Below are 13,187 nucleotides of genomic sequence, written 5' to 3'. Positions count from 1 at the left end.
ATGAGGATACAAAGTTTTGTAGGTTAGAAATGAGGGAGGGGTGGATCTTGGAGGAGTTAGACAAGAAGAAAAATATCAAAATAAAGGTATGAATTAATAAAATACGTATTTTACAAAAAAGGAATTAAAAAGAGGAGCTGTCTACATGATTCAATAGAAAAAGATGCTTGCCATTATGTTTGATGACCCGAATGAACATTGTCCTCTGATCTCCTCATGGACTGTAATACCTGTGCCCTCCCTCATAAAACATAAAATATGCACAGGGAATTCAAAGGAGACTCTATATAGTCCTCAAGAGGTGGCCAGACAGCGAAAGGAATGAAATTCGTGGGAAAAGCAGCTGGTGACATGATGACTCTGGCGGTTGTATGTGGGACTGGATTTTCATGCTTAAATGAAAACCATATCTTTCAGCATACCAACAGCAAGATGTAGCAAGTCTTGGCCTGGAGGGGTTCCCAGGGAAAGGGTGTGCACTTTCATCGGTTTGAAAGTCTATTTTGAGGTAATACAACAGAAGTCTGGTTTCTCATGTCCTCCTGGCCTAGTATTCTGGGATGCTTCAACTGTCTTTGTCTGCTTTGTTTTCATTTGTCTACATCTGGGAAGGTTTGCACTGAGTTTCACTGTTGTTCAGAGTCTTGAAAGCATGCCTCCACTGTCTTTTGCATCCAATGGTGCTTTTGAAAAGATGAAGTTGCATCTTTCTATTTTATTTTATTTTATTTTATTTTTCGGATGACCTTGGTTCTTTCTTGGGAAGCTTTTATAGCTTCCTTTTATCTTTTATTTTGAGATTTTCTAATAATATGTCTCAGCACAGGGTCATCTAACATGGGGTTTTTCTCACAGCTATTTGGACGCTTGAGTAGAATTGACTTTTTTTAGAGCTTGGAGAGTATTAATGTTTGAGAATATTTTCTTATTTTTTTTCAACAGTTCCTCTTCTTGCCACCTTTACTTTGTTCAGGAATCTCCAAGTGGTTGGATGGTTTACATTCTTTTTTTTTTTCCAGGTGTCTTTTTTTAATATAATTTTTTTTATTTATTACAATTTATTCACTTTGTATCCTAGCTGTAGCCTTACCCTCTTCCCCTATCAATCCTGCCCTCCTTCCCTTCCTCATCTCCTCCCATGCCCCTTCCCCAGTCCACTGATAGTGGAGGACCTCCTCCCCTTCCATCTGACACTAGCCTATCAGGTCTCATAAGACTGTCTTTCATAGTCTTCCTCTGTGGCCTGGTAAGTCTCCCTCAGTGGGAGGTGACCAAAGAGCCAGCCACTGAGTTAATTTCAGAGACAGCCCCTGATCCCCTTATTAGGAAGCCCATTATTAGGGGGACTGAGCTGCAATGGGCAACCTCTGTGCAGGGGTTTTAGGTTATCTCCACACATGCTCTTTGGTTGAAGTATCAGTCTCAGTAAAGACCCCAAGGATCATAGTTTTTTTGGTTCTGTTGCTCTCCTTGTGGAGCTCTAGACCTTTCCAGGTCTTTCTATTTCCCCCTTCTTTCATAAGATTCCCTGCACTCTGCCCAAAGTTTGGCTATGAGTCTCAGCATCTGCTTTAATACACTGCAGGGTAGAGTCTTTCAGAGGCCCTCTGTGATAGGCTCCTGTTTACATTCTTTATTAGTGTTCTTTCTTTTCTAGTTTTATTTTTTCCTGTATCTCAAGTCCCACGTTAAGTATACATGCTTACCTCTCATCATAGTTTTCAAATAGATTTCTCTTTTAAAATTTTGTTTGAAATTCTATGTATAAATATAAGCATGTTTTTATCAAATCTACCCCAGTCCTCCCCCACTCCAACTCTTTCTAGATCCTCCCACTTCTTTTCCCTTCTAACTTTGTGCACCGTTTTAAAACCCACTGAGTACATATAGTGCTACCAGTACGTACTTGGGTGTAGAGCTGTCCACTGGAATACAGTATATCAGGGGCGAAAAATCCTAAAGAAAGCTCACTCTCCCAACTTCCAGCCGCCACCAGTTGCCAACAATTACACAGCTAAGAACAGGATTTCCCCAGCTCCTCCCGTCATGCTGGGACTTTGACTGGCTTAATCCTGTGCAGATCATGAGCATGCAGTTGCAGCCTCTGAGTTAATGTGTGTAATATCCCGGTCACGTCCGGAATACACTACATTGCTGGAGTCCTTCACTAACTTGGGCGCTTATAATCTTTTCTTAGTCTCTTCCACAATGACACCTGCACCTCCAGCAGAGAGGGTGTTGTGAGGCTTGAGGACTGTGGTAGTCTCTTGGTTAAAAATAAGAATTTAGCGGGCAGTTATTTTTTATACCCATTTAGCAGAATAATAGTACTAGGTTCTCCACTAAGGTCTATGACCTCTCCAATCATGCGGTCTTGGTACAGTTAACGGAACTAGACATGGATTCCTTCTTGTGAGATAGAACTACTTATTATAGCTCATGGCTTCACAGCTGAGTGAGACAATTTATTTATTTCCTCTTCTTGTAGTAATAAGCACCTTTCAAAAATATGAAAGCTAGCTAGAGATAAAACTTCCAGGTTGGTAACAGCTTGACTTCATTTTGTTTTATGATTCAGGTGTGTGGTATCCTCATCAATAGGCCATTACCACAAATTTATGGAGCATAACCAAGAACAATGGCAATAATCTATGTAGTTAGGGAAGCCAAGGGGACCCCACCAACCAACAACTGCAAGATAGAGAACCCGAACCTGGCATCTAGCTTTTAATTTGACACCTGAAGCATTATTGTTCTTCTATAGGTTACTCCATTTAAACTCTTTTTACATGTATGTATGTGTTTATTTATTTATTTCAGGAAGTTTTTATAGTAATATGTTTCCATATGACTTTTTCAAAGGTTTTTCTTACACATTTTCTCCTCTGCTCTTCTCTTCATTTCATTCTTATTTCTCTGCCTTTCTTATTAGAAGTTCACTTATATCTATCAGGGCCCAAATACTAAGAAATTGATGGCAAGCTCTGTATATATTGGCAGGGCATGGAGATCACCTTTCTCTTGGTGAAGAGCTCGTAGCTCTCTGTTGGGAACCTCTAATGTCATTCTGTGCACATAGCTAGCTAGCTCTCTGAGTTGCTAAGTGTTTGAGATAAGAATATTTTCATCGCTTTTGGAAGCCGGAGTTGGAGAGAAGATGGGAAAGTGTGCACAGAGTAGCCATAACCACTGGTATCGTGGAACTGAAAGCAGAGAGGGGGTAAACCACGTGTTCATTTTCCATAAGGAATGCTTTATGTCAGTTTCTGAGTTTGCTTCTATTTCTTGGTTCAGATCCAGGGTTTCACTGTCTACCATGGAATTTGGGGATGACCATTAATTTTGAACAATCTCTTCATTTGATGCTACACTTGGAAGTTGGCTCTGATTTCATTTTCAGGGTCTTATGGTTATGTTTTTTTTTTTTTTTTTTTTTTTTTTTTTTTTTTTTTTTTTTTTTTTTAGAACACCTTTTTGGACAGTTCGGTTTCATGTCTATGTGTTTTGGATTCTCTTGAATTCTAAATCTTTGCAGCATAACTGGAGTCACAGTATACTAGAGGACCTCAGAAACCATACCAAAGCCCCATAGGAAAGCTTTCACCGCCTTCACTGAGGATAGTTCCACATAGTTACAGTTGACATGTTGCTGGAGCACACGTGATGCTTGGACATTAAATCACCCCACAACATGGTCCAGAACATTGACATCATTCGTTATCATTGCTATGTGTTCCTATACAAGAATGTTGAAGGAGGTGATTAAGTCTGGAGAGTGGTTGATTTAAAGTTATCTCATGGAATTCCTGAGTACCACTCAAGAACCACCAAGAATGAGCACAAAGCTATAAAAAGATTATTACCTCATTACACTCTCAATTAGCCAGTTTTTGCATATGTGAACATGAAGAAACCTACATCCTGGGTTCATGGAGGGAAGAGGCAATGAAGAAGGAACCACTACCAAGTTCACTCTGGATAAACTTGCACAGAAACGTGTGGTGGAACCATCTTGGGGCTGGCCTACAAGAGTATTTGCAAGGACATGGAAGTGAGCAACATGAGTGATGTGGTTGTTTGGCTTCTTCACTGAAGATAAATTTTGATGAAGGTCTTGAATTACTGGTGATTCAGATAGAAAATGAAAGTTCTTGGGCTGCAAAAAATAGTGTAAATTATTCTGTAGTACTCAGGACTATGCTACATTTGAAAAAGAATGCTGGAGATCTGAGGTTTGGCATGGAGTGACAGGTAAATATGGTTTATCCATCTTTCATCTGTAAAGCCACTGATAAATATGAAGTAAGAAGGTTCTGATAGGAGAAGGAGGTAAAGAGAGAATACTGAAACCCAAGATCATGAAGGCATTTGCAGGTATAATGAGAACTTCGAGTCCAGCAGTGGGATCATGGTGGCCCATAGTGACTAAGGCATTGAGATTTCTTTGGAGGTCTTTCTGGCACATAAAATGATGGTTGTCATTGCAACCAAGCTGGGATGCTTGCCGTCTGTACCATGCACTTATTGGAAAGCATGATCCAGTAGCTCTGGGCTGAGCTCAGCGCAGTCCAGGAGAGTACTCTCTAGGGGCTGATGGCATGCATCTCCTGACTGCTTGTTAGGTAGAAAATGCTATCTACCACTTTGAATACTTGAGGAACTCTTTGTTGGGCATTCAATACCAGCTGTTTCACATCAGCTGTGGGTACAGAGGATGAGGTGGAGTTTTCCTTCAGGTGCCTGGGTAGGTCCTTTAAGGCCTTCATCAAGTGTTCATCAGGTGGTCAAATATCACTGACCTACTCCCTTCATTGCCATAACAAAATCAACATACTTGGTCAGGTCACGTGCTTTTTTGGTGTACAATGACCTCATCACGTTTCTCCTTTAAAAAAATGTGGTTTCTGTGTATCTAACATGGTGCTTGATTACTTAAAATTACATCTATTCTCATCAGAAAATGCTGTACATATGGCAAACCTACTGTGACTTTAGATAAAGATTGAAAACTTGAAGAAGTTAGTTATCATAGCATGGGAAATGGGTGTAGGACGTTGGAAAGTCTCCTTTAGCTTTAGCTACAAGCTCAATGCTGCATTTTCTGCCCAAGCATTTAGAGCAAGCAGGCCAAGTAGAACACAGATGGCAAAGTATGCTGCTTAGTGTTTGCCAACTCTGCATAAACCTAGACTCATCTGGAAAAAGGGAAATCTTAGTTGAGAAAATATCGCTAAAAAATTGGCCTGTAGGCAAGCCTGTAGGGCATTTTACTGATAAATGTGGAAAGACTCAGCTCTCTGTGGCTAGGCAGGTGGGTCTGGATATTATAATGCTAAGCAAGCTATGAGGAGCAAGCCAGTAAGCAGTGTTCCTCCATAGCCTCTGCTTCCATGCTCACCTCCAGGTTCCTGCCCTACTTAGAGTTCTTGCCATCACTTCCCTTAGTGATGGAGTAAGACCTGAGAGTTGTAAGCTGAGATAACTCACTTTTTCCCCAAGCTGTTTTGGTCTTGGTGTTTTATCACAGCAACAGAAACACTAAGTAAGACATAAAAGCAATATGGACATAACAGTCCTATTATATGGAGAAAGTCTTCACAGTCACTTTAAGGAAAGCTAAAGGCCAGAAAGCTTTATGGCATTTTGTGAAAGGGAAATATTCCACTCAAATAAATAAGTAATAAATAAATAAATAAATAAATAAATAACCCTTGTTTTGGGGAAATGCATTGACTAGATCCTGTCTTTTGTCATATTTGTTATAAATCTTGCCTCCATGATCTCCTTCCCTCTTTACACTGTCTCCCTGAATTTTTCTTCTCAGTATGTTTGTCATTTGTATTTAGAAAGGCTACTGACTGTTATGTTAATTTTATATCCACCTACTTTGCTGAAGGTGTTTATCAGTTGTAGTTTCCTGGTGATGTCTTTTACGTATAAATCACACTATCTATAAAAATACCATAACTTCTTCCCTTTCTAGTTGTAGTCTTTTGATCTCCTTGTCTTAGGGATCTAGCTAAGACTTCAAGTACTATATTGAATAGGTATGGAAACCTTGTCCCTGATTTTAGTGGAAATGCTGGGAAATCGGTAACTGTCTATAAACACTGATAAAATAAACATCAGTAACTAGAGAATGTGATGGAAACAGAATACCTCCCATCAAAAGTCACGTCCACAGCCAGGTGCAATGCTGCATGCACATAATCCCAGCAGTTGCGGAGCAGAGACATGTAGACATCAGTGAGTTATAGGCTAGCCTGGTCTATAAAGTGAGTCCAAGACAGCCAAGGCTACAATGAGAAACCCTGTCTCGAAAAACCAAAACCCAAACCACATAAAAACAGCAAAATATTCACATTAATGTTCATAGAAATAAATTTAACATTTATTACACAACATAAAAAATAAGACATAATTAGAGTGTGGACTCAGGATTTCAGTAGTTTTTCTGGCATTTTCTTCCAGTTTTTTTCTCCCTCTCTCTCTCTTTCTTTTTCTTTTTTTCTCTAACCTATGTCCATTTCCAGTCTGGTCTCATGAGTCCCTGATCATCTTGGAAATTACTGTTACTTCCTAAATAGACAAATTATTGGTCTCCAAACTATTGGTGATATTTTTGTATAGTGATTTTTACTGTGTTAGAAATTAAAGCAAATGAAGAAATAGACAAAAAAAAAATTGTGGGACTGGAAAGGTGGGTCAGTAGTTACGAGCACATAACTTTTAAAAATTTCTTTTTAATTAATTTATTTTTTATTAATTACAGTTTATTCACTTTGTATCCTAGCTGTAGCCCCCTCCCTCATCCCCTTCCAATCTCACCCTCGTTTCTTCATCTCCCCTGATGGACCTCCCCAAGTCTACTGATAGGGACTCCTTCAACATTCCCTCTGGCCCTAGCCTATCAGGTCTCACCAGGATTAGCTTTATTGTCTTCCTCTGTGGCCTGGTAAGGCTGTTACCCCTTCAAGGGGAGGTTACTAAAGAGTCAGTCACTGATTTCATGTCAGAGACAGTCCCTAGGACACCCACTTGGAGACTGAGCTGCCATGGGCTACATCTGTGCAGTGGTTCTAACTTATCTCCTTGTATGGTCCTTGATTGGAGTATCAGTCTCAAAAAAGACCCCTGTGTCCAGATTTTTTGGTTCTGTTGCTCTCCTTGTGGAACTGCTGTCCCAGCAACTTTATTCACAATAGCCAGAATCTGGAAACAACCCAGATGTCCCTCAAATGAAGAATGGATACAGAAATTGTGGTACATTCACAAAATGGAATACTACTCAGCAATTAAAAACAAGGAAATCATGAAATTTGCAGGCAAATAAATGGTAGGAACTAGAAAAGATCATCTTGAGTGACGTATCCCAGAAGCAGAAAGAAACACATGGTATATACTCACTTATAACTGGATATTAGATAGGATAAGTATACTAAAATCTGTACTCCTAAAGAAGCTAAGCAAGAAGGAGGACCCTGGATAAGATGATCAGTCCTCACTCAGAAAGGCAAATGGGATGGACATTGGAAGAGGGAGAAAATAGGAAACAGGACAGGATACTAACACAGAGAAACTCTGAAAGACTCCAACCAGCAGGATATCAAAGCAGATGCTGAGACTCATAGCCAAACTTTGGGCAGAGTGCAGGGAATCTTATGAAAGAAGGGGGAGATATAAATACCTGAAAAGCATATAACTTTTACTGCTCCTGCTGAGGTTCTGAATTTGGGTCCCAGAATACATGACAGGTGGTTCCCATTCCCATTTACCTGCTTTTCACGCATTAGGAGGCCCTTGTCTCTGGCATTGGTGAGTAACCGAACTCTTGTGCAATAACCCCCATCACACATACACATAATAGTTTATAAATCCATATTATTAATGATCTTAAATTTGTAATTGTTGCAATAGAAGTTAACATAAATAACAGTTTTGTCTTTTACCCTTTTAAAATTCTCCCTAGGTTCTTTTTATTCTCTTTTTTAATGATATGTTTCTTTGCATCTACTTTCAATATTGCTATATGCTTTCGATGTATTTGTCTTTTGTGAGCAAATTTCTTATCTTCTCTTTTTTAATTCAAATGTTAGGGTATTGGGTTTAATTAGTGCATTCAATTCATATTTTAATATTACTAATTCATTTAATGTAGATACTCAATATTAACTACAAATGGCATGATTTTAGACATTATCCTTCCATTTTATCTCATTTACATTTTCTAATCTCATATTTTAGCTTTGGTTTCTTATTGCTATGATTCATTGTCAAATGAATTTATTAAACTAGCATTTGGAAACTATCTGCCTGTTTTCTGGAAGCCATTTCTTATTTACTGAGATGTGTGCTCATGTTTACTCTCTTTTATTTTGTTGTAAAATCTGTGAAGTAGTTAGAGTTTTTGTACAAATGAGGTAGAGACATTAGCATATTGTTTGTCTGCATTCTGAAAGTCATCCTCCTCTATTCTTTCCTATCACTTGATCTCAGGGTTGTTTTTTTTTTCCAGGCAGATATTCATAGGCCATTTTAGGTAATGGTATAGTGTTCCAAGTTATTTATTCCAGTTTCTTTCCATTATAAATTTTAATGATTTCCTGTATTTATTTATTTTTCTCTTGAAGTTCTGCTTCCCAGAATGCTTTAAAGAGAATGTTTTTGTGATTAGAACTCCTGAGGCATTTGATGCCTAAAAGGGTAGTTTAGTTGTATATAAGTTTTGAATACTAAAGTACTTTTCAAAACATTAATTCACTGCTTTTAAACCTTACTTTTTGACATGTAGTATCAGCCTGACTTTTTTAAAGAGCACACAGTTCCTTTCCTTGTATTTCTATGTATGGGCTCTTTATTTTATTTTATTTTATTTTATTTTATTTTATTTTATTGACACTTATCTTACCCATTCATTTTGAAATTTTACACCGTTCTTCAGCTCTGGGGAATTATCAGTTATACTTTTAAAATATTTTAGATAAATGTGGTGTCTTACCCCTATAATCTCAGAAATCACTGTGGCACTGAAACAAAGATATTAGGATTGCTATGAGTTCAAGAGAAGGTTTAGACCAGCCTAGGATAGTGGATTTGAACTGTCCAAATCTATGTTGTCCTCAGCAAAATATTCTTTCTCTCTCTCCCTGTTAGCCAGTAATCTCAATGGTAGATTAAGAGATTTACAGAAAATTACGTGGGTTAGAAATTCAAAGGGCTGTAAAGCTGCAGGTAGATGCTGTCAGGTTTTTCACTATATGGGAACACAGATGAATTATCAATAAATGACTAAGTTCCTTCCACTCTAGAAATTAAAATTAATGTGATAGGAGATACCTTAATAAAGTATTCTAATACTGAGAAGAAAAAAATCAAGACTGAGGAATACTAGATAGCAGTATCATAAGTAAGTCTGCAGTAGCCCTTTAGAGTTTGCTTTGTGGTGAATATAATGCTCAATAAAGGACTTCATGGTCTGGGCAACTTTGGCATGGCAGTATGTGAGGCTGCTTACTTGTCTTTGAAGGCTCTTTGTGTGTGTGTCAGTCCTTAATGGAGTGGAGTCATTGTAAATAGGACTAGGCATGAGCAGGTAAAAGAGCTGTTACAAAACAGGCTTTGAATAAGCAAATCCACCAGTAAAGACTGCAGACAAACAGAGGGCTAGATGCTGGGGTAAGAATACAGTCAACAAAAACCGGGACATCATGGCTTCACCAGAATGCCCCCAAATTAACGGATATTCTAATGCAGCTGAAACACAGGAAAATTATCTTAATTCTATGATTATGCAGTTATTAGAGGCCAATAAAGAGGAAACAAACAAAAAAATAGAGGTCATCATGGACAGCAGGAATCCACAATCAAACAGGTGAAGGAAATGAACAAAATTGTTCAAGACATGAAAATAGAATTAGAATCAATAAAGAAAACCCTGGAGATGGAAAACTTAGAGAGAAGATCAGGAACCACAGAGGTAAGCATCACAGACAGAATACAAGAGATGGAGGAGAGAATCTCAGGTGCTAAAGACACAACTGTAGAAATCTATGCATCTTTCTTTTTTATATTTTTTATTGTTTATTATTATTAGTTACATTTTATTAACTCTGTATCCCAGCTGTATCCTGCTTCCTCATTCTCTCCCAATCCCACCCTCCCTCCCTCAGCTTCTCCCTGCCCCTTTCCAAGTCCAAGGCTTGGGGAAGACATCCTCCCCTTTCATCTGGCCCAGTTTTATCAAGTATCTTCAGGCCTGGCTGCAAAGTCCTCCTCTGTGGCCTAGCAGGACTGCTCCTCCCTTAGGGGGTGGGGAGGTCAAAGAGCCTACCATTGAGTTCCTGTAAGAGATAGTCCCTGTTCCCCTTACTATGGGAAATCAATTGGTTATTGAGCTACCACGAGCTTCGTCCGAGCAAAGGTTCTAGGTTATATCCATACATGGTCCTTGGTTGGAGAAACAGTTTCAGAAAAAACCCTGTGCCCAGATATATTTGGTCCTTGTGGGGCTCCTATCTTTTCCCCGTCTTTCAAAGTAAACATAAAATCAGAAATGTTCCTGACACAAAATAACCAAGAAATCAAGAACACCATGAAATGAAGAAACCTAAGAATAATAGGAATAAAAGAAAAAAAAATAAGATTCCAGGCTCTAAGTTCCAGAAAATACTTTTAAGAAAATCACAGAAGAAAATTTCCCCAACCTTAAGAAAGAGATACCCTTAAACAAAAAGAGCTTTACAGAACACCAAATAGACTAGACTGGAGAAGAAATTCCTACTACCACATAGTAATCAAAACACTAAGTCTACAGAACAGAGAAAAAATTATTAAAAGCAGCAAGGGAAAAAGTCCAAGTAACATATAAAGGTAGACCTATCAGAATCACAGCAGATTTCTCAACAAAGACTATGAAAGCCAGAAGGATCTGGGTAGATATCATGCAGATACTAAGAGAACCCAAATACCAACCCAGACTACTATATCCAGGAAAACTTCCAAACAACATAGATGAAAAAAAAAATTCCATGAAAAAAACTAAATTTAAACAATATATGTGCAGCAAAGTATACCTACAGAAGATACTAGAAGGCAAACTCCATCCCAACATGATCAACTATACCTAAGAAAACAAAGGATAAAGATACCTTCACAATATAAAAGCAAAAGAAAACTAACACACAAACACAATCAACAAATCAACACAAATCAACAAAATCAACAATCATCACCAATTCCAGAATAAAAGGACTAACAATCATTGGTCACATGTATCTGTATCATCAGTGGACTCAACTCTCCAGTAAAAAGACACAGACTACCAGAATGGCTGTGGAAACAGGATCCAACATTCTGCTGCATTCAAGAAAGACACCTCTGCAACAAAGATAGACACTACCTCAGAGTAAAGGGTTGAAAAATGTTTTCCAGGCAAATGGAAACAAGAAGTTGAAATAGCCATCCTAATATCTAATAAAATAGATTCTTAACCAATATTAATCAAAAGAGATGGGGAGGGACATTCCATTCTCATCAAAGAAAAAATGCTCGAGGAGAATATCACAATCCTGAACATCTATGCCCCCAATACAAGGGCTCCTGCATTTGTAAAAGAAACATTATTAAATCTTAAATCACACATTGATCCCAACACCTTAATAGTGGGAATCTTCATCACCCCACTATCACTAAGGGACATATCATCCAGATAGAACCTAAATAGAGAAATAATGACACTCACAGAGGTCTTAAACCAAATGGACATAATAGATGTGTACAGAAACTTTTACACCAAACACAGAAGAGTATACCGTCTTCTCAGCACTTCACAGAACCTTCTCAAAATTAACAATATAGTCCATAACAAAGCAAGCTTCATCAAATACAAGAAGGTTAAAACAATTCCTCTTATCAAATCAGACTACCATGGTATCATCAGACCTCAACAATAACAGAAATAACAAAAGCCTACACATGCAAGGAAACTAAACAACTCTGTACTCAATAGGTGGATCAGAAAAGAAATAAGAAAATAAAATTTAAAGATTTCCTAGGATTCAATGAAAATGAAGGCCCAACTTACCCAAACTTATGGACACAACAAAAACAATGCTAAGAGGAAAGTTCATAGCACTAAGTGTTTTATTGAGAAATCCGAGACATCTCATACAAGCAACTTAACAGCATACCTAGAAAGCTCTAGAAAAGCTCTAGAAAAGAAAAGAAGCAGACACATCCAAGAAGAGTAGATGGCTAGAAATATTCAAACTCAGGGCTGAAATCAATAAATTAGAAACAAAGAGAAAATTCAAAGAATCAACAGAACCAAGAGTTGGTTTTCTGAGAAAATTCAACAAGATAAACAAACCCTTAACCAAACTAACTAAAAGGAAGAGAGACACTATCCAAATCAACAAAATCAGAAATGAAAAGGAGGACATAATGACACTGAGGAAATCCAAATAACCATTAGATCTTACTTCAAAAGCTTATATGCCACAAAATTAGAAAATTTTCATAGCATCCATTTACCAAAGTTGAATTAAGATCCGGTAAACAAATTAAATATTTATATATCCCCTAAAGAAATAGAAGCTGTCATCAAAAGTTTCCCATTGAAAAGAAGCTCAGGGCCAAACAGTTTAGGCACAGAATTCTACCAAATCTTCAAAGAAGAGGTAGTTCCAATACTCTTCAAACTATTTCACAAAATATAAAAAGAAGGAACATTACTATACTCATTCTATATGGCTACAGTCACCTTGATACCTAAACCATGCAAAGAGCCAACAAAGAAAAAGAATCTCAGGCTGATTTCTCTTATGAACATTGATGCAAATATACTCAATAAAGTACTCACACACCGAATCCAAGAATACATCAAAGATATCACACTCTGACCAAGTAGGCTTCATTCCAGGCATGCAGCTGTGTTTCATGATACAGATATCTATAAAAGTAATCCACCATATTAACAACCTGAAAGAAAAGTAAAACCCTACATGATCATCTCTTTAGATGCTGAAAAAGGATTTGACAAATTCTAACACTGGTTCATGTTTAAAGTTTTAGAGATATCAGGGATACAAGGCCTAAACATAGTAAAATCAATATACAGCAAGTCTATAGCCAACATCAGACAAATCAGAAAGAAACTTAAGTCAATCCTACTAAAATCAGGGACAAGC

The sequence above is a fragment of the Psammomys obesus genome, unplaced genomic scaffold (assembly GCF_907164565.1).
Source record: "Psammomys obesus unplaced genomic scaffold, mPsaObe1.curated_primary_1811, whole genome shotgun sequence".
In the NCBI taxonomy this organism is placed as follows: Eukaryota; Metazoa; Chordata; class Mammalia; order Rodentia; family Muridae; genus Psammomys; species Psammomys obesus.
Note: the sequence above shows the minus strand (reverse complement) of the source record.